Genomic DNA, 20,758 nt, shown 5'->3' with positions numbered 1-20,758 from the left:
GCAGGGCGCCCCATACTTCTGACGAGCACTGTATATATTGCCAGATGCCTCAATCCCATTTGGGGTGGCCACAAACAAATCACCTCCCCCGCCATTTTACTGCCCTGCTCCCAACTCACACCCCCCTCTCTCATATACCTCTCCACCCCATCCCTCCATCTCATCCTCGGCCTCCCCCTCCCTCCTCCCCCCTCCTCACTCACATACACTCTCTTCGTCAGTCTTTCACCCTCCATCCTCTCCACATGGCCAAACCACCTCAGTGTGTTCCTCATAACACTTCCTATCACATCCACATCAACACCACAACGCTTCTTTATATCCTCATTCGTTAGCCTGTCTCTCCACGTGACTCCACAGGCTCCTCTTAAATAACTCATTTCCACTGCTCTCACTCTTGACTTGTGTCCTTCCAACAATGTCCAAGCTTCACTTCCGTACATTAGAGTTGGTATCACAATACTGTCATGTAGTAACTTTTTCACTTCCATGCTCACTTCCCTGTTTCTTATCACTGCTTTCAAAGAACCAGCAGCCTTTCTTCCCTGCTGTACCTTTTCAAGCACTTCATCCTCCAAACCTCCATCCTTACTCATCACACTACCCAAGTACTTAAACGTACTCACATTTTCCAATTCCTCACCATCTAACCTCGCTGTACATTCACTAACTTCACCTCTCTCAAAGACCATCACTTTACTCTTCCCTACATTCACCTTTAGATTCCGTTTCTTACACACTCTCTCAAACTCATCCACCAAACCTTGCAGCTCCCCTTCGTCTTCACTTAACAACACAGTATCATCTGCAAACAACAGTACAGAGAGTTTCCAAACACTATCCTCTCTCACCAGGGCCACTCCAACATCCACTACCCTACCTTGTACCTCTTTTATTACCCCATCCATGTACAGATTGAACAACCATGGAGACATGACACATCCCTGTTTCAAACCAACTTTCAAAGAGAAAAATTCACTTAGTTCACCATCTACACGCATTGCAGCCTTCGCACCATCGTACATACTCTTCACAGCATTCAACAACATCCCATCTACTCCATATATTCTTAACACTTTCCACAATCCTTGTCTATCCACCCTGTCATATGCTTTCTCCAAATCCATGAAAGCCGCATACAACTTCTTTCCCTTCTCTAGAAACTTTTCCACTAAAGATCTAAGAATGAATATCTGATCTACACAACCTAGCCTCCCTGTTCTTCTCCAGCTAATTTCTCTGTTCTTTCTCTAACTCTGTCTGTAAGTATCCTACCATACACTTTTCCTATCATACTAAGAAGACAAATGCCCCTATGATTACCACACACTTCTTTTTCCCCTTTTCCTTTGTACAAGAGAATAATTATACCTGACTTCCAATCCTCCGGGACTCTACCTTCCTCCCAGGCCAATCTGCACATCTTCCACATCCATTCTACTACTATCTCTCCCCCATGCTTCAGCATTTCACCACACACTCCATCAATTCCTGGGGCTTTCCCCGATTTAACTTTCTTCATTGCTTCCACAACTTCTATCCTACTGATTTCTTCCTGTCTTCTTACCTCCCTCCTTCTCCCAGCCATTCCCCAGCCACTTATACTCGCATTACTTCCATCCTTTACGTTCAACAATTCCTTAACCCCTACACCGCGGGCTTGTTTACCAATGACTTGCGTGTCCCGCGGGGTTATTTGGGCTCCGACAGACTCTCAAAAAATATTTGCCAAAAATCAGTTATTAGTCCTAGAATAATAAAATTACATATGCTTATGGCACATACCTTCAGCTTTCTCCTGGAATGATTGTTGAGCCTTCGTCGGTTACCGTAGGACTTGTGGAGACCTCTGAAGTAGGGTAATGAAGTCTCCACTTTACACTTCCCAACAACCCGTAATATGATTACCACAGCCAGATACAAACACTATAAACACTATACCACAGCCAGATACAAACACTATAAACACTATTCTACAATTTTCAAGTAGTTTGGGATCCATACTCAAAAAAAAAAACCACTGTGAAAGCAATGGAAATTACGAGCGCGTCTGATCGTCACACTGGCACTAGTTCACTCTTGGTACTCTGTCATTTATTATTCATAAAACCCCTCACACTTTATATTTCTATTACTATATAACACTTATATATATCTACAGTCTTTATCCATAAGTTTCCTTCAGTAGTATTAGTTTATTGTCACTGTAGGGATTCAATTTCTTTCAGTAAAATACGTAGCATTCACTTTCTCGTCCTGTATACTGGCATTGAGAGTGAATGTCACTTTCATCTTCACTCTCATAACTCATAGCATTCAGACATGCTAGAGTGAAACTTTCACTTTCATTACTCCTAGGGTATATACTCGTATTCTTATAATACTACTCATTTACATTTCTATTTACGTTCTCTATTTTATTTACGTTATTTACATTTCTATTTTATTTACACTGTGTTGTGCACTGTCACTTGAAATAACTTATTAAACTATTTTCCATTGTTCACGTATATTTACATTCATTACTTTCACTTGCTGTTTACACATTATTTACACATTATTTACAATTCCACTTGCACTGTTTTACTCAATAGAAAGATCGTAGTCTCTCTTTTATCAATTGTCAACCTCTTTCCACACGAGGTTTAGTAGGGGGTAAAGGTCACAGGGCCATTTGCATGGGGGTGAAAAAAGGCCTTGAAGTCAGCAAGAAGAAACATACGTACCCTCGCTTCGGAAGATGAGAGTAAACTGATAACGGAGGGCCAGCGTGGAGGCCTGCTTAGGGGTTATTCAGAGTTACCAATATTAGTTCTTGAAACAGCTAAGTCTAGCACTGATATGATTGGCAGGAAATCTAGACATTATAAATTTGGTAGTTCCAGGTGAATGTAAATATCACTTAGGCTTCTCCCTTCCCTCCTTACATGTATATTTATTACGAAAATAGATTAGAGGCCTACTTAGGAGATATATATTCAGAGCTACCAATGTTAGATCCTGAAACAGCTTTGTCTAGCACTGAAATGATTGGCAGGAAATCTAGACAATACATTAAAAATTAGGTAGTTCCAGGTGAATGTAAATATCACTTAGGCTTCTCCCTTCCCTCCTTACATGTATATTTATTACGAAAAATAGATTATACGGCATATTTCAAGGGGAAAAAAACAGCGAAAATTAGCGAACGAGTGCACGTGAGGTGTTGTCAGGTGATAATTAGCCAATTCCAGGTGTATGGCACTCTCACTCACCTTATTTCTTTCTTGTATATATTATTTGGTATAAGAATAGGACATAGGGCTTATTTCAATGGATGAAATCAGTGAAAAATTCCAGGGAAGATTTACTTAGCGTAGCACGGCCGGGCAGGCGAGAGGATAGGGTAATGGAGGGGGGGTAGGGAGGGGAGTCAAGAACGGGGAGAAATGGCTAAATTGTCAACAATGGATGGGAGTACAGATGAGATTAGGAGTGCTGACTAGTGTTGGACATTGGCAGTACTGATAGATGATACAAGCCCCCACTTGGAAGCCCGGGTGAATTCAAAATAACACAGAATCACAAAAGCGACGCCCGGTATGATCCCTTGCTCCCAAGCGTCACGAAAGTGACGCCCCGTGGTTAAGGGGGTTAGTGTTCTCTCCATCTGCTCACTTTTTCTCCCTTCTCCACCAGTAATCTACCATTTTTATCTTTCACTCCCCTGCTAACTTGACTTCCATTCTGTCTTACTTTTTTCACCTCTCTCCAGAACATTTTCCTAAGTCCTTCCACTTTACACACAAATTCCTTCCAAATTCCTCATCTACTCTCTTCTTACTCTCGCTTACTAATCTTTTCACCTCTCTCTTTCTTTCTACATATAACTCTCTCTTCCGCCTCTCAACTTGTTCCACGCCTCTATTTCTCATCCATTCATTGTATACTTTCTTCTTTTGTGCCACAGCCTGTTTCACCTCTTCAGTCCACCACGCTGTTCCTTGCACTCCCCTCCGTCTTCTCTTCCTTCCACACACCACATCACATGCTGCACATATTTCTTCTGTAAATATCTTACACACAACTTCCACATCTCCCATCTGCTCCAATTCAGATTTGCCCAATCGTTCCTCCACTTCTCTCTTATACTCTGCCTTTTTCTCATCTTCTTGTAACCTTTCCACTCTCCTTGCAACTACTCCTTCCTCTCGTCTTTCCCTTCTTCTATTCCTCCATCTTACTTGCATTCTAATTCTGGCCACCACCAAGTAGTGGTCAGAAAGTCCACTCCCCCAACCTCTATACACTCTTGTATCCTTTACACATCTTCGCATCCTTTCATCCACACACACATAATCAATCATTGCCTTCCTTTCATTCAGTTCACCACCCACCCTTCTCATCACTCGCCATGTATACCTGTGGATCATTTTATGCCTGAAGAGGGTATTGGCTATCACCAACCCCCTCCTAGCACAAATGTCCACTAAAGGCCCTATCACACGGTACCTCGTACCAGGAACGGCCGAGGAAGATTTAAGTGGAACAAAACTTGGACGCTATCACACATGTTCCTCGTATCCTCGGCAAAGGACATGCTTCTCACACTGTTGCCAGAGCTCCGTCTCGCGACTGTGGAAAGTGATCGCTGTCGCTGACTCGGTAAAGAATAAGGAGAAGCAACTTTTGTTTACAAACTGGTACAGACGTGGAACTGCCTCAGTTTCTCTATAAGGGCGAATTCAGCTGCCCTTGTCCAGGAAATCGATGATAAAGCTATCAGTACGTTGTTGTGGTGGTGTGTTCAGGTGGTGACTGGTTCGTCTACTCTACCTGCAGTGGAGTCCTCAGTTGTAAACACGTGATATTTTATCGACATCACAGTTTCCTCGGTGTAGGAAATATTAACTCTTTATAAGGCCTTCAAAACGATTGATATTTATTATAAAATATTAATAAGTATTCAGTGTTAGGCTAAATGTTTAATAATGTAGTATGATATATTCTCTGTCGAGTAGCCTGGGTTTTGGTCACACTGTTTTGCCCGTCGTATCCTCGGCAGGAATCCATCCAGATGGGTTCCAAATGCCCGTGGTATCGTCGGCAATTTTACCACGTTACCGTTCCGATTTACCATCGTATCCTCGGCAAACCTCGTATGAAGTGCCGTGTGATAGGGCCTTAACGCACTCCCATTCTCATCTATCTCAGCAGGCACACCCCACTCACCAACTATTCCATCCACCTACACATTCCCAACTTTACCATTCATATCACCAATCAAAAACACTCTCATTCCTTCTAAACTTTCCATGCACACTTCTACATTTGTCTAGAACTCTTCTAGCACGATCTTGTGTTGGTGCATACACACACACAATCGCCAAAAACTTTCCCTACAGTGAGAACTGAACTTAGCCCTAAGGTTCATGCACAGTGATAATTATCCACACAACACCGCTACTCTCCCCTCTCTATACCTTCTACCTCACAGCTCTTGTCTCGGCTACATCACACTGCAGCTCTGCCACCACCGTGCACCCACCACCTCTCACTCCATCACCTTTATTCTACCTTTCCACCAACAATCCCCAGCCAGCACTCTCAGTTCCCACATAACAGTTTCCTCTACTTCACAGCACTCAAGACACACCACCAAGGTCACAGTGATAGGGAAGGTAGAAGGAGGAGGAGGGGCAAAAGAGTGAAGGAAAGAAGGAAGAAAGGAAAAGTTGGTCAAGGATGGAAGGTGTGGGTAGGGATGGGACTGCCACCTCCATACTTTTTTTAATGTATGATTACCGGATGATGTAGGCATCTGCTGTTTTACTTAGTTTGGTAGCCACATTATTCACCAACCTGACTCAGATATACCTGTTAAGCCCTAAAATATATCCATGTAATAACACTATTGTCCTCTCTCTCTACCCTCAACCACTCAGTGTCACCCAAGGCCATGACACAGCATCACACCACCACCACCCTACACTTACCTCCTCACACCCCCTCACTTCCTCATACCTCCCTCACCTCCTCTGTACTATTTGTTTTACATAGGTCTCCAGCCATCCCCACATCTCCACCTCCTCCCATATTCCCCATACCCTTCATCCACACATGTAACGGTCAAATCGCATCACCGAATACGGTGATAAAGGAGGGAAAATGAGGAAGTGAGAGAAAGTAAACGAACGGACAGAAAGTGGAGGAAAGGAGGAGGGAAGAGAGAAATTGATCAAGGATGGAGGGTGGTTGAGATGGGGAATGCCACCTCCATATTTTTTTCCATCTTCCTAGGTACTAAATATATTACCACAATGTGTACTCCCTCTCTCTCTCTCTTTCTCTCTGGGTATATTAACCACATTATTCACCAACCTACCTGAAATATGTCTACTTCTACTACCCTTCTGGGTGAAGGGGGACCTGGGAGTCTGGTACTGCCCCTTCAGTGATACAGGCATACACTGGTTTAACGATGTAATTGGTTACGTAAAACCCCATTGTTAAGCGGGGGTGTCGTATAGCGGGGTACTTTTAACACTTAATGTGGAGCATTTACCAGCCTTGTGTTTCCCCCCAAATCAAGACTCGTTGTGGAGTACCGAACTGTGAGAAACATCGGGAATTCTCCAGCACAATCTAACTAGCAAACCAGCTTCTTAACACTACCCTCTCCCTAATCCTTTTGTCATGCTGACAAAACTACACAAAGTTTACAAACATAGTCCATATCCGAAGTAAACATTTAATTACACACACAGTAATCCTTCAACTTATCAGGTCTTCTATGCCGCTTCCGAGGATGTCCCTGCTCCTCCACACGGTCCACTCCTGGAATGTCTTTGTCCTCTTCCTGTTGCATTTCTTGGGAAACTGTCACCATCCTCTTGTACTTCAGTTTGTCGGTCCTCTTCAACATCCTCGGCTGCAGAAGAGCATGATTCCTTGGAGACGTCACAGCTGTACTGTCCTGGCTCATAGTACTGCCACAGATGATTCACATGTACCACCTTTGTGCGAGATTTTCTGCCTCCCCGAATCTGGTACGCTACATCTGATAGGCTGTCCAACACAGTGTAAGGCCCATCCCATGGGCTCTGCAGCTTTGGTGACTGTTCCTTCTTTCACTGAGGATTGTATAACCAAACTCTGTCACCATCCTTGACGCTCACCTCACTTGCTCTGGCATCATACTTTCTCTTCATCACCTCTTCTGAAAACTTAAGGGTTCCTCTCACTTGATGACATACCTCAGCCAGCCTTTCCTGAACATGCTTTGCATAGCTGGAGGCGTCTGTAGGCAGCTTTTCAACAGGTGGTCTTCCCATTAACAAGTCAACAGGTAAGTGTAACTTGTGTTCCAACATCAATTTTGCAGGGGTGTAGCCGGTAGACTCATGGGATGCAGACCGACATGCCATCAACAATGCAAGTAATTTCTGGTCGTCCATCTATGCAGTATTTGGCCAGTTCTTGTTCCAGGGCCCAGTTGAATTTCTCCACCATCCCATCTGACTGTGGCCTTAGTTGGGTCGTCCTGGTCTTCTTCATCCCCAGTAACTTGCAGCACTCCAGAACACAGCAGACTCGAAGTTTCCACCCAGGTTTGAATGTAGCTCTTGTGGCATCCCCAAATGACAGAACTGATCAACCAGCATCTGAGCATCAGTCGCAGCCTCTTGATCAGGGATGGCATAGGCTTCTGGCCACTTTGTGAAGTAGTCCATCGCGACATATAAATACAGTGAGTCCTTGAAATACGAAAACCCGAAGTACGAATTTTCGATGGTATGAAATAGATTAATATAGAACAAATTCCACAGTACGAAAATGTCTCGATACGAAAATCGATACTCGATACAAAAGAAAATGCAGAGATAGCCTGATTATCCAGACTATACGATGTGAAGGAGTGCCTGAATAGTCTGAAATCACGATTACTCTGGTGGAAACAAAACACAAGTACTGTTAGATTGTTTTATTTACTGGTAAATGTACAATGAAAGACAACTATCATCCCAGTTCAGTCTTAAGAAAATTTACACCAGGCAAAATACAATGAAAACCCTGTTTCAACTAGTGCGTGTTTCAAATGGTTCAATTTTTCCATGCTATATTCGCCAGACTTTGGAAAGATACTTGTGTCTTTTATTGTACACTTGAAGCAGCAGAAAGACCTTACCAATTCAATTCATAATCCTCCAGCTTGTTTCTGTAATTTTCTGACAACTTCGGTTTGGCAAATTACTTTTTCTTGCTGAAAAGTTTCCTCTCCGTTATTATCACTTTCCCCTACGATCGTTTCCAGCGCAGTGGAAGAAACTCGGCATGCTCAAAGGTGGATATCGTTTCCCAATTTCCCAACTGGAGGTTAGGTTAGGTTAAAATTATTAGGTACAGATAAGCTCGGTTAGGCCAGGTTTAGTTAAACACTTATGGAAGAAAAGAACAGTCCTTTCCGCCATTATGTTAACGAAATAAACAGAGTTGTCACACCAGAACAGCTAAAAATGATGGGGAAACAGATTTAATAACAAACATTTATATACTGTATTTACCAACCCAGAAATAATCTGAAAAATGTAACAGACCGATCAGGAAGAACTGATTTGGTATGGTGCTTTTACTGCTTAAAGTAAAACGTATGTTCAGCCCCCTCAATGGCTGTGGGTTCAGATATTTGTGTGCTCCCATGGTTGGCCTAGGGACCATTTTTTCAAAGTTCTAAAATCAATTTTTTTTTTTTTTTTTACATGTGAAAAAGACTCATCTGGCTCACCTGGCTTTTTTTTTTTTTTTTTTTTTTTTTTTTTTAAACCCATCCTGTGCTTTGCTATGATTCGTGTAAGAATGAATAAAATTAGGATGCATGTTACATCACCATGTATACATCGGACAAAAACATCTGGACGAAGTGAACTGTGAATGCCAGACTTGAGGTGGTACAGTAGGGTCGTGTAAACACACCAGCGACCCTCATTCCCTTCCCATAATTGCTCGCTCACCCTAACTCAACGTCACTGACACCAGTACGGTTAGGCGTTGTTCGGGGCCAGCAGCTATGAAAGCGATAAAGGAATACATTATTGTTTGTATCAGTCCTTTCTCTTTCACACATACACATAAGAACAAACAAAAGAATGAGCTATAAATGTACACTAAGAGGCAGAAATAACTGTGCTTAGTCGGTCCGAAATATATTGGGAAGAGTGATACCGAATGAAGAATGTGGAACTGAATGCTAACCTACGAGAACATGTGGGACGAAAGAGTAATTTTTTTCTGATTAGCAAACATTTTTGTTCCATATCGTCTCTTAAAACTGTAAAACCCATAATCTTTCGTGTAAGCATACAGCCTAAAGACCTTACCAATTCAGTTCATATTCCTCTAGTTTGTCTTCTATATTTTTCTATTTTGACGGTGGTAAATTATGTTCTCTTACTGAAAGAAACTTACTCAAAGTTAGGGCGCATGTAACATAATCATGTAAACACCGGCGAATACATCTGGAGTGAAGAGAACGCCTGAGTGATGGGATGGTAGAGTAGGGTCATGTACACACACCAGTGACCTTCGTTCCCTTCCCGTAATTGTTTGCAGTTTTTTATAATGCCCTAACTCAACATCACTGACACCGAAACATTCAGTATTGTTCAAGGCCGGCAGCTATGAAGGGGTTAATGAAATTGTAATGCTGGGTAGAATTAGGCTCGACTTCTCGTACCTATTTCACCCAACGTGGAGCGGGGTCCTCTTTCGAGACCGGAGCTAGTGCAATAAAGAGAGGTAGGACATAAAAACCTTCGGCAACACCATACACGTATATTACCACAGTCAGACACAGGACACTTCAGCAGATATTACAACACAATATAGAGCAATACAAAAACCTTATCTAAGATATGCGTATCTCGCAGGATACTAGCTTTCTAGATACTAATGACAATACAACAAATCTTAGTACTATAGTAGCCGCAGCGAGAAATGAACGCTGTGGTGGGGCAGGCGGGATGACCGGGGATTCCCCCACTGTAGCCATATCCACATGTCACCGACCATCGGCCACCGCTGCAGCCCCGCTCCATGATCCTTACCCTGTGTCTCTGGCTTTCTCTCTCGGTTTCTATATAAACTGGTGTATTTCCGAAACTAATTATGAAATTATTATGACTTTTGTTCCACACCACCACTGAGGTAAAAATCAAGGAGAGTTTTCTGTTTCCCCCCCCTCCTAAATGTGACATATGAGCGGGGGAGTGCGGCCTTGCCGATACCTCCGCCTGACCAATAATTATACACTCGCCAGAACTGACCTGTCCTCAGACAAGGGGGGGGAAACCTTTATACAGAAAACTCTCCTTGATTTTTACCTCAGTGGTGGTGTGGAACAAAAGTCATAATAATTTCATAATTAGTTTCGGAAATACACCAGTTTATATAGAAACCGAGAGAGAAAGAGAAAGCCAGAGACACAGGGTAAGGATCATGGAGCGGGGCTGCAGCGGTGGCCGATGGTCGGTGACATCCTACCTCTATGGTCGGTGACATGTGGATATGGCTACAGTGGGGGAATCCCCGGTCATCCCGCATGCCCCACCACAGCGTTCATTTCTCGCTGCGGCTACTTTAGGAGTGCAGTAAATACAGGTGCGCGCGGAGCGTGTAAGGGGGAGGGGGGGAGGGGGGTTTGTGATCCACCAGGAGGAGGTAGGGGAGACGCGGAGAGTGACTTAAAACGGTGAGGAGAAAGTTATGGTAATATTGAAGGATGCCCGATATTAGTAAGGGAGTTTAGGTGTTTTCTGTTGGCGAAGATTCTTTGACAAATAACTCTGATTCTTACTTTGGCTTTAAGAGCGTGAGCGAGGAATGGAGAGAGTTTTTAGGAGTAGCGTGCGGAGAAGGGGAATATCGTTAATACTCTCCTTCCTTGATATTTAGGTGGAAACAGGTTTCTGTAGGCACAAGCTTATTCATTACACATCTTCTAGGTATGATATGTAGACTCTCGCTTTATAACGCGTAACAAAGTCGGAATACTCGTAAATACTATTCCACAATACTACTTAGAGACTAGCCAATAGAACTCCAATAATATTTTAGTCTTTCTTCTGGTTCTAGAGATATGTCTTTAGAAAGAGTCGGGGTGACACTCGCACGTATTTTCACTTTAGGTCTCAATCCACATTCTCGTCCTTCAACTGGATATTGTGCTCTGATTTACCCCAATGGAGATTACATAAAGTCACTGCACAATACTTATTCTAAGAGAGAGGGAATCACACTTAACCTACTTCACGATTGTTACAGGGTCACTCGTATTTCCTCATGGAGAGAAACAAGGACACGTCATCGGCGATCCGGTTGGACTGAGGGCGTCGTCAGGGTGGGGCGAGCCGAGAGGACACGGGGCGGCTCGCGAGGGCGTCCTCTTGCGTCCGTGGTTTTCCGGTCTGGGCTCCGGCGTAAGGCCCGTAGGGCTGGGGCCGAAGAGGTCTAGGAACCTCTGGGTCAGGTCCCGGTGTCGCGTGGGCGTGGTGAGGTCTCGCCCGGGTGTCCTAGGGAGGGCCGGAAGAGGCGACAGACTGCGGTCTCCCACGACCAGAGGCGCCGTCAGGGGAGGGCTGCGGCAGCGGTTGTCACGGGGGCCCGACAGGTGTGTCTGCTCGAAGGCCAAGCATAGGGAACAGAGACCGGGGGAAGCAGGGAGGTCTTTCCGGGATATTCTGGAGCGAGACCCCTGAAGTTCAGTCTCCGGTTGTGGAGACGTCCCTTTCCTAACTACGCCCTGGGAGCGACCATCGATCGTCTCTACCTGGACACTGGGGAGCGACCATTGATCGTCTCTACCCGATTATTGTGGGAGCGACCATGGATCATCTCGACCGGAGTGCTGAGGGAGCGACCATTGATCGTTTCTACCGGGACACTGGGAGAGCGACCATTGATCGTCTCTACCCGAGTACTGTGGGAGCGACCATTGATTGTCTCGACCGGAGGGCCAAGGGAGCGACCATTGATCGTCTCTACCTGGGCTTTGGGGGAGTGACCATTGATCGTCTCTACCTGGACTTTGGGGGAGTGACCATTGATCGTCTCGACCGGAGGGCTAAGGGAGCGACCATTGATCGTCTCCACCTGGGCTTTGGGGAAGCGACCATTGATCGTCTCTACCTGGGCTTTGGGGGAGCGACCATTGATCGTCTCGACCGGAGGGCTAAGGGAGCGACCATTGATCGTCTCTACCTGGGCTTTGGGGGAGCGACCATTGATCGTCTCTACCTGGACTTTGGGGGAGCGACCATTGATCGTCTCTACCTGGACTTTGGGGGAGCGACCATTGATCGTCTTTACCTGGACTTTGGGGGAGCGACCATTGATCGTCTCTACCTGGGCTTTGGGGGAGCGACCATTGATCGTCTCTACCTGGCCTTTGGGGGAGTGACCATTGATCGTCTCGACCGGAGGGCTAAGGGAGCGACCATTGATCGTCTCGACCGGAGGGCTAAGGGAGCGACCATTGATCGTCTCGACCGGAGGGCTAAGGGAGCGACCATTGATCGTCTCGACCGGAGGGCTAAGGGAGGGACCATTGATCGTCTCGACCGGAGGGCTAAGGGAGCGACCATTGATCGTCTCTACCTGGGCTTTGGGGGAGCGACCATTGATCGTCTCTACCTGGACTTTGGGGGAGCGACCATTGATCATCTCTACCCGAACATTGTGGGAGCGACCATTGATCGTCTCGACCCGGGTCCTAAGGGAGCGACCATTGATCGTCTCGACCCGGGTCCTAAGGGAGCGACCATTGATCGTCTCTTCCTGGACGTTGTGGGAGCGACCATTGATCGTCTCGACCGGGGTCCTAAGGGAGCGACCATTGATCGTCTCTACCTGGACGTTGTGGGAGCGACCATTGATCGTCTCTACCTGGGAATTGTGGGAGCGACCATAGATCGTCTCTACCAAATCACTGTGGGAGCGACCATAGATCGTCTCTACCAAATCACTGTGGGAGCGACCATAGATCGTCTCTACCAAATCACTGTGGGAGCGACAATAGATCGTCTCTACCAGAGGGGCACTGCCTGGAGTGTTATTTCTGACTCCACCCCTAGCTAACTCAGTGATTCCGCCACGCGAAGGTAGTGTCTTTCGCCTACGGTGGCGGTGGCGTGGTGGTTGAATGTCACAGGGGTGCACGGCCCGGGCTGACATGCGCCGTTGTTGCCTGGAGTGGTGGTGGCTAGTGGCGGCTACCCCGTGGGGTCCGAGTGGGGGTGTCGGCATTCTCGTGGGCGAACTCCGTTGTTTCTGGTTCGCCCTGTTGTCGGGGATACTATGGTATTCTCCGGGATATTCTGGAGTACCGTATGTGTGTCTGTTAAAGCCACGCATTTCACCACCGTGTTCTTGAAAAAAGTCACGTCCCTGTGGCTGGAGGTGGAACGCTAGAGTGTTGGGGGTGGTGTAAATGGACTGGAGGTGTCGGAGTGTGTTCTGCCAGGCGACAGTGTAGGAATTTTCCTCCTGTGCTTGGTCATAGGTGAGGAAGAGGGTGGAGGGGGCGGTGGTGGACTGGAGGACATTTAAGAGGTGGTGTGGCCCGCTGAGTCGGTGGTTCTTGGCAAGGGTAGGGACCCATACGGCCCGCTTAATTCTCATGTTGCTTGGTGTGGCTGTCGGTGTGGTTGGAGGTTGAATGCTGGATAGAGTGGGTGAAGGCCGGGTTTTGTGTCGCGGTAATGCGGCGTTGAGTCTCTGGGGAGTACAGGTAGGAGGGATTTGGGCCTGATGTAGCTTGACGGTGTGTGTGTATCGGGTGGGTGGGCATAAGAGTCGGCCGGAGGGGGTGGTGGTGGTGGTTCTGAGGGTGGGTGTGGGTGGGGAAGCAGGCGTGCGGGGTGGGCGAGGTCGGTTAGTGCGGGCCGTCGCGTGCGTTGGGGACGCGGAAGAAGGTGAGAACGTCGGAGTGGGCGTGCGTAGGTGTGGAGGGGAGAGGGCGGTGGTGGTGGGTTGTCCCGCGGGGGTGGCGGGGTGGGCGGGGCATGTGGGCTTGGGTGGAAAGGGTGAGGCGGTGGAGGGAAGGGGTGAGGGTGAGCGAGGCGTGGCGGGTGAGATGTCAGGTGTGGTGCAGGGGGTGGTGGAGGCGGTGGAGGCTGAGGTGGTAGGGGAGGTGGAGGGGGATGGCGAGGAGGAACCAGCGCACCCGTATGTGGAAGTGACAGGCGGTGCGGGAGCAGGGGGGGGTTGGGGTTGTGAGGTCGGTAATGGTGGTGAGGCGGCAGGAGAGTTGGCTTGGAGGGTAGGTGGCGAGGAGGGAGTGCGATCTTGTGGTGCCATCCCGGTGTTTGGTGGTGGAGTGGTCTGGGCGGTAGCAGGGCTCTGTGCTAGTGGTGTGGGGTGGGCGGTGGGTACGAAGCTAGGGGATGGTGCGGGTGTGGGGGCGATGGCGGACGGTGTGCGGTGCTGAACCCGTGGTGGCCTGGCAGGGGCTGTGGAGTGGGATGTGGCAGGTGGGGTGTGCCGTCGGAGCCGAGGAAAGGTGGGGTGAAGTGTAGGGGAAGAGAGAGACGGTGGTGGTGGGGAGGTGTGGTCTTGCGGGGTTGTTTGAATGCTCGGGGATGAGGAGGAGGGTGTGATAGGGAAGGTGAATGAGTTAACTTTGTGGGCGGGGAAAGCGAACGGTGGTGAAGTGATGGCGGTGGGTGGTGCGGGGTGGGAGGTGGAAGGCAGTAGACGGGGGGAGGTGGTTTTAGGAAGTAGGTTAGGGGAAGATGTGGAGAGGGTCCTAGGAGGCCTGTGAAGAGGGAGGCCGGTTTTGTGTTGCGGGAGTATAGTGGTGTGTGGGGTGGGAAGGTTAGAACTAGGGGCAGGAATAGGGGAAGGTAGAACAGAAGAGATAGTGAGAGGGGGGGAAAAGGAAAGATAACGTTCTCCCCTGTCGTAGACTGGGGGAGAGGTGAGGTGGCCCCCGCCATTACGGTGGGATGCCGGGGCAGGGGGGCGCTTTTTGTTTTTCCCTTTTTGTTTTTTCTTCCCCTGGGGCTTAGGGGAATTTGCGTAAGGTGGGGAGGTTTGTAAGCGCCCTCGTGTCATTTGGCTGCACTGGGCAGCTTCTAGCTGCACACGGATGTCGTGGATCGGACATCCGTGGTAGCACGGAGAAAATTCCCATGGGTTGATGGTGATGAGGTCAACGGGGAATTGATTTATTTCGCCGATGCGTTGAGGGGTGGCATGGACGGCTAAAAGGCGCCTCATTAAACTGATATCTCTATCCATGTCTCCTGTTGGATCATGGATAGTGAAGTGTTGTCTTACAACACTTGGGAGTACTCTGAGCAGAGTATTAAATGTGTGTTGATCCCGGGTTTCTTCATCTGCCTCTGGGTAGGCAGCAGTAACCAGGCGTCTTGCCTGCAACAGGATATTTTCTAAATCCCCGTCATAAGTAAAGCTATCCAATTTGGATAGAGCCACCACTTTCCCTAGTGATGGGGTGATGGCTTGGACCGCGAACTTGGTAAAGTTCTGCCAGGTGAGTTCTGGGACAATTTTTGGCGCAATATTCGCTGTGGCTTTACCCAGTAGTGGTAGTGTGACTGCAATTTTTTGTTGGTCATTATCGAAGCCAATATCTAGTAAGGGTTTAACTATTGCAAGATATGTGTGTATGTCATACTGGTCAGGGTCAAACTTGGGTAACTGAACGTGCGGTTTAGTTGCCATTTTCTCAAATATATCCTGTTTACCTCTCTTCTACGCTCGGATCTAGAACCACCGCTGGCCACCAGTGTAATGCTGGGTAGAATTAGGCTCGACTTCTCGTACCTATTTCACCCAACGTGGAGCGGGGTCCTCTTTCGAGACCGGAGCTAGTGCAATAAAGAGAGGTAGGACATAAAAACCTTCGGCAACACCATACACGTATATTACCACAGTCAGACACAGGACACTTCAGCAGATATTACAACACAATATAGAGCAATACAAAAACCTTATCTAAGATATGCGTATCTCGCAGGATACTAGCTTTCTAGATACTAATGACAATACAACAAATCTTAGTACTAGGAGTGCAGTAAATACAGGTGCGCGGAGCGCGTAGGGGGAGGGGGGAGGGGTTTTGTGATCCACCAGGAGGAGGTAGGGGAGACGCGGAGAGTGACTTAAAACGGCGAGGAGAAAGTTATGGTAATATTGAAGGATGCCCGATATTAGTAAGGGAGTTTAGGTGTTTTCTGTTGGCGAAGATTCTTTGACAAATAACTCTGATTCTTACTTTGGCTTTAAGAGCGTGAGCGAGGAATGGAGAGAGTTTTTAGGAGTAGCGTGCGGAGGAGGGGAATATCGTTAATACTCTCCTTCCTTGATATTTAGGTGGAAACAGGTTTCTGTAGGCACAAGCTTATTCATTACACATCTTCTAGGTATGATATGTAGACTCTCGCTTTATAACGCGTAACAAAGTCGGAATACTCGTAAATACTATTCCACAATACTACTTAGAGACTAGCCAATAGAACTCCAATAATATTTTAGTCTTTCTTCTGGTTCTAGAGATATGTCTTTAGAAAGAGTCGGGGTGACACTCGCACGTATTTTCACTTTAGGTCTCAATCCACATTCTCGTCCTTCAACTGGATATTGTGTTCTGATTTACCCCAATGGAGATTACATAAAGTCACTGCACAATACTTATTCTAAGAGAGAGGGAATCACACTTAACCTACTTCACGATTGTTACAGGGTCACTCGTATTTCCTCATGGAGAGAAACAAGGACACGTCATCGGCGATCCGGTTGGACTGAGGGCGTCGTCAGGGTGGGGCGAGCCGAGAGGACACGGGGCGGCTCGCGAGGGCGTCCTCTTGCGTCCGGGGGTTTCCGGACTGGGCTCCGGCGTAAGGCCCGTAGGGCTGGGGCCGAAGAGGTCTAGGAACCTCTGGGTCAGGTCCCGGTGTCGCGTGGGCGTGGTGAGGTCTCGCCCGGGTGTCCTAGGGAGGGCCGGAAGAGGCGACAGACTGCGGTCTCCCACGACCAGAGGCGCCGTCAGGGGAGGGCTGCGGCAGCGGTTGTCACGGGGGCCCGACAGGTGTGTCTGCTCGAAGGCCAAGCATAGGGAACAGAGACCGGGGGAAGCAGGGAGGTCTTTCCGGGATATTCTGGAGCGAGACCCCTGAAGTTCAGTCTCCGGTTGTGGAGACGTCCCTTTCCTAACTACGCCCTGGGAGCGACCATCGATCGTCTCTACCTGGACACTGGGGGAGCGACCATTGATCGTCTCTACCCGATTATTGTGGGAGCGACCATGGATCATCTCGACCGGAGTGCTGAGGGAGCGACCATTGATCGTTTCTACCGGGACACTGGGAGAGCGACCATTGATCGTCTCTACCCGAGTACTGTGGGAGCGACCATTGATTGTCTCGACCGGAGGGCCAAGGGAGCGACCATTGATCGTCTCTACCTGGGCTTTGGGGGAGTGACCATTGATCGTCTCTACCTGGACTTTGGGGGAGTGACCATTGATCGTCTCGACCGGAGGGCTAAGGGAGCGACCATTGATCGTCTCCACCTGGGCTTTGGGGAAGCGACCATTGATCGTCTCTACCTGGCTTTTGGGGGAGCGACCATTGATCGTCTCGACCGGAGGGCTAAGGGAGCGACCATTGATCGTCTCTACCTGGGCTTTGGGGGAGCGACCATTGATCGTCTCTACCTGGACTTTGGGGGAGCGACCATTGATCGTCTCTACCTGGACTTTGGGGGAGCGACCATTGATCGTCTCTACCTGGACTTTGGGGGAGCGACCATTGATCGTCTCTACCTGGCCTTTGGGGGAGCGACCATTGATCGTCTCTACCTGGCCTTTGGGGGAGTGACCATTGATCGTCTCGACCGGAGGGCTAAGGGAGCGACCATTGATCGTCTCGACCGGAGGGCTAAGGGAGCGACCATTGATCGTCTCGACCGGAGGGCTAAGGGAGCGACCATTGATCGTCTCGACCGGAGGGCTAAGGGAGCGACCATTGATCGTCTCGACCAGAGGGCTAAGGGAGCGACCATTGATCGTCTCTACCTGGGCTTTGGGGGAGCGACCATTGATCGTCTCTACCTGGACTTTGGGGGAGCGACCATTGATCATCTCTACCCGAACATTGTGGGAGCGACCATTGATCGTCTCGACCCGGGTCCTAAGGGAGCGACCATTGATCGTCTCGACCCGGGTCCTAAGGGAGCGACCATTGATCGTCTCTTCCTGGACGTTGTGGGAGCGACCATTGATCGTCTCGACCGGGGTCCTAAGGGAGCGACCATTGATCGTCTCTACCTGGACGTTGTGGGAGCGACCATTGATCGTCTCTACCTGGGAATTGTGGGAGCGACCATAGATCGTCTCTACCAAATCACTGTGGGAGCGACCATAGATCGTCTCTACCAAATCACTGTGGGAGCGACCATAGATCGTCTCTACCAAATCCCTGTGGGAGCGACAATAGATCGTCTCTACCAGAGGGGCACTGCCTGGAGTGTTATTTCTGACTCCACCCCTAGCTAACTCAGTGATTCCGCCACGCGAAGGTAGTGTCTTTCGCCTACGGTGGCGGTGGCGTGGTGGTTGAATGTCACAGGGGTGCACGGCCCGGGCTGACATGCGCCGTTGTTGCCTGGAGTGGTGGTGGCTAGTGGCGGCTACCCCGTGGGGTCCGAGTGGGGGTGTCGGCATTCTCGTGGGCGAACTCCGTTGTTTCTGGTTCGCCCTGTTGTCGGGGATACTATGGTATTCTCCGGGATATTCTGGAGTACCGTATGTGTGTCTGTTAAAGCCACGCATTTCACCACCGTGTTCTTGAAAAAAGTCACGTCCCTGTGGCTGGAGGTGGAACGCTAGAGTGTTGGGGGTGGTGTAAATGGACTGGAGGTGTCGGAGTGTGTTCTGCCAGGCGACAGTGTAGGAATTTTCCTCCTGTGCTTGGTCATAGGTGAGGAAGAGGGTGGAGGGGGCGGTGGTGGACTGGAGGACATTTAAGAGGTGGTGTGGCCCGCTGAGTCGGTGGTTCTTGGCAAGGGTAGGGACCCATACGGCCCGCTTAATTCTCATGTTGCTTGGTGTGGCTGTCGGTGTGGTTGGAGGTTGAATGCTGGATAGAGTGGGTGAAGGCCGGGTTTTGTGTCGCGGTAATGCGGCGTTGAGTCTCTGGGGAGTACAGGTAGGAGGGATTTGGGCCTGATGTAGCTTGACGGTGTGTGTGTATCGGGTGGGTGGGCATAAGAGTCGGCCGGAGGGGGTGGTGGTGGTGGTTCTGAGGGTGGGTGTGGGTGGGGAAGCAGGCGTGCGGGGTGGGCGAGGTCGGTTAGTGCGGGCCGTCGCGTGCGTTGGGGACGCGGAAGAAGGTGAGAACGTCGGAGTGGGCGTGCGTAGGTGTGGAGGGGAGAGGGCGGTGGTGGTGGGTTGTCCCGGGGGTGGGGGGGGGGGGGGGGCACGTGGGCTTGGGTGGAAAGGGTGAGGCGGCGGAGGGAAGGGGTGAGGGTGAGCGAGGCGTGGCGGGTGAGATGTCAGGTGTGGTGCAGGGGGTGGTGGAGGCGGTGGAGGCTGAGGTGGTAGGGGAGGTGGAGGGGGATGGCGAGGAGGAACCAGCGCACCCGTATGTGGAAGTGACAGGCGGTGCGGGAGGAGGGGGGGGTTGGGGTTGTGAGGTCGGTAATGGTGGTGAGGCGGCAGGAGAGTTGGCTTGGAGGGTAGGTGGCGAGGAGGGAGTGCGATCTTGTGGTGCCATCCCGGTGTTTGGTGGTGGAGTGGTCTGGGCGGTAGCAGGGCTCTGTGCTAGTGGTGTGGGGTGGGCGGTGGGTACGAAGCTAGGGGATGGTGCGGGTGTGGGGGCGATGGCGGACGGTGTGCGGTGCTGAACCCGTGGTGGCCTGGCAGGGGCTGTGGAGTGGGATGTGGCAGGTGGGGTGTGCCGTCAGAGCCGAGGAAAGGTAGGGTGAAGTGTAGGGGGAGAGAGAGACGGTGGTGGTGGGGAGGTGCGGTTTCGCGGGGTTGTTTGAATGCTCGGGGATGAGGAGGAGGGTGTGATAGGGAAGGTGAATGAGTTAACTTTGTGGGCGGGGAAAGCGAACGGTGGTGAAGTGATGGCGGTGGGTGGTGCGGGGTGGGAGGTGGAAGGCAGTAGACGGGGGGAGGTGGTTTTAGGAAGTAGGTTAGGGGAAGATGTGGAGAGGGTCCTAGGAGGCCTGTGAAGAGGGAGGCCGGTTTTGTGTTGCGGGAGTATAGTGGTGTGTGGGGTGGGAAGGTTAGAACTAGGGGCAGGAATAGGGGAAGGTAGAACAGAAGAGATAGTGAGAGGGGGGGAAAAGGAAAGATAACGTTCTCCCCTGTCGTAGACTGGGGGAGAGGTGAGGTGGCCCCCGCCATTACGGTGGGATGCGGGGGCAGGGGGGCGCTTTTTGTTTTTCCCTTTTTGTTTTTTCTTCCCCTGGGGCTTAGGGGAATTTGCGTAAGGTGGGGAGGTTTGTAAGCGCCCTCGTGTCATTTGGCTGCACTGGGCAGCTTCTAGCTGCACACGGATGTCGTGGATCGGACATCCGTGGTAGCACGGAGAAAATTCCCATGGGTTGATGGTGATGAGGTCAACGGGGAATTGATTTATTTCGCCGATGCGTTGAGGGGTGGCATGGACGGCTAAAAGGCGCCTCATTAAACTGATATCTCTATCCATGTCTCCTGTTGGATCATGGATAGTGAAGTGTTGTCTTACAACAC

Source organism: Coenobita brevimanus, chromosome 26 (assembly GCF_032717465.1).
Source record: "Coenobita brevimanus isolate Jiangsu-jjx chromosome 26, ASM3271746v2, whole genome shotgun sequence".
NCBI lineage: Eukaryota > Metazoa > Arthropoda > Malacostraca > Decapoda > Coenobitidae > Coenobita > Coenobita brevimanus.
The sequence above is the reverse complement of the archived record's forward strand: the minus strand, read 5'-3'. Positions refer to the sequence as shown.